Raw genomic sequence first — 2,335 nt, 5'->3', positions numbered from 1 at the left:
CTTCTTCTGATTTTTGCTTTTTTTGTCTTTTGTCTAAACTCAGGAAGAGAAGAAAAGTTGCATAACGTGATGCTGAAACTAGATGGGGTTAAGCCAGCCCTCCTTGTAAAATGAGGTGTTCCTACTGTACTACTAGTCAGCTTAGTCATGCACAAACATTACCTGAAACAATTCGACTTGCATGTCTCCTGGTGGGAGGAATCTAGGCTCATGAAAGGAAGAGTATTCATACCAAAACTGTCACAAATGTGATGGCAAGCCCTATTTTGCACAGCCTGATCTATAGTTAAGACCAGGACATCGTTTAGCAGCTAAGGGTCTGTTTACCATGGTATCATGGCCAAATGCACATCTAGGAAGTGGTTCTAATGGTCACATAGACATGGGGCCTTGTTAGATGAGCCGATTATCGTTTGAACGAGTGACATCACTGCTAGCTCATTTGCTCTCGTGTAGCCTGTTTATACAGGCAGATACATTGTTGGCTTGTTGAAACGTGGATCGCTCAGTCTTTCACATTTGCTGAATAAGTGGATGAGAGACCGAATGATTAGTGTACGAAACAACGGCTTTTTTTTTTTTTTTTTTAATCATTCGTTCCGCTATTGGCTCACATTTAGACCAAATCATTCGCTTTCACTTGTTTGAGTAATAATCGTTCCATTTAAAAGCACCTTCACGAATGTATCAGTTTAGTCATGTTAAACTGATACATCATGTTAGAACTTTCTGTGCCACAGTGTATTTACACTTTTTTTTGTTTTGCAACATTTTTTTGATGGCTTTAGATAAGACAATTCGTCACAAAGTTATCACAATCGAGCTAGACATTGCTGAATCTGTATACTGGGGCAGCTTGGGGTTCTTAAATATTGGATGGCAAAAACAGCGCTGCAGACTGCACCATTCAAAGATCCTGGAACCCTTTAAAGGGGTTGTTCCTATTCTGTAAATAAAAACTGCAAAGCAGAGAGTGAAGTCGGACATCTTTTTAATATACATATAGTTAAAATTCTGCTCATAACGAATATATATTTTTTTTCATTCTCTGTAGAATTGTACAGTTCATGGACTGGACTGTCCATGTTAAAGGCAGTCCATCATGTGACCCCAACCCCCCCCCCCCCCCCCCCCCCCCCCCCACCAAATGTCATTGAACATTTGACCCTTTAGTGTTAGACTGCTGATCAGTGAGAGCCAAACAGGTGAATAGTAGATTACTAAGCGGCATAAGGCTAATTTCACACAAGCGAGCGCAATATCGGGCCGTGAAATTATATTGTATTTGGGCTTGTGCAATGTAATGTCCCTGTGGATGTGAGGGTTTTTTGTCTCAAACGCCTCCCATTACTTCATTCAGTACAATTGCCGTGTTGGAGGATCGGCAAGGCTTTCCCATTATTTTCAATGGGAAAACTCGCAGTGCACCTCACACGCAGTGGGTTCCCCTCCCCCCTCCCATTGAAAACAATGGGCAAGATGGTCCAAGGGAACACCCAAAGATGGGACATGCCATGAATTATTTTTTTCTTTTTTCTCAGCCATGTGAAAGCCACCTTACTCGTTAGCAGACATACCACTACAGGTAGTAATACTCTGTGGAGAAGCGGCTTATATCCTTTCTGGCTCCTGTTTGCTTTTCTTCTTTCTTTCCCTCTATTGACTTTATTAAACATGACCTCACCTGGAGACCGTGGCGTTTTTCTGAGCTGATAACTTGATTAACATAACCTGTTAGCACTCCTGTCTCCAGGTGATGGGCTCATGTTTTTAAAGTCAACTGTAAGGGAAAACCTCCACGCAGAGGAAGTGGTGGAATCAAAAATATATATAGATAGCTTCTCCACTGACATGATGACTCTGCAGGTAGTGATACTGGGAGTTCTCAGTAATCTACTATTCACCTGTCACAGGAGGGTCACATGACTGAAGTCCATTACTATGGACAGTCAAGTCCGTGGACTAAACTATTCTGCTGTGCGGATAGGGGCCACTACACTGGTATAAGGTATGGTTTCAGAATCTTAAATGTATAGTAGAAAATTGTGACTTCCTATTCTATAACTAAATACATTAAACTGTAACAAGTGGTAAAAAGCGGACAACCCCTTTTAACTTGGTGTGAACATACCTAACTTATCATATGAACAAGCTGCCATGGGTACATGAAGAATGCTATATCTAGCCATTATGACTTCTGATTCACAATTTTCTCAGTGGGAGATGCTGTTGTGATGCCTACTATAGACTGAGAGGACAGAGACCAGAATCTGCTGTGCTCGCACATGTATGGCAGTGTACAGCAGTACTGAGCAGTGGAGATGTGAATAACAGC

Source organism: Eleutherodactylus coqui, chromosome 1, assembly GCF_035609145.1.
Source record: "Eleutherodactylus coqui strain aEleCoq1 chromosome 1, aEleCoq1.hap1, whole genome shotgun sequence".
NCBI lineage: Eukaryota > Metazoa > Chordata > Amphibia > Anura > Eleutherodactylidae > Eleutherodactylus > Eleutherodactylus coqui.
This window is presented reverse-complemented; position numbering follows the sequence as displayed.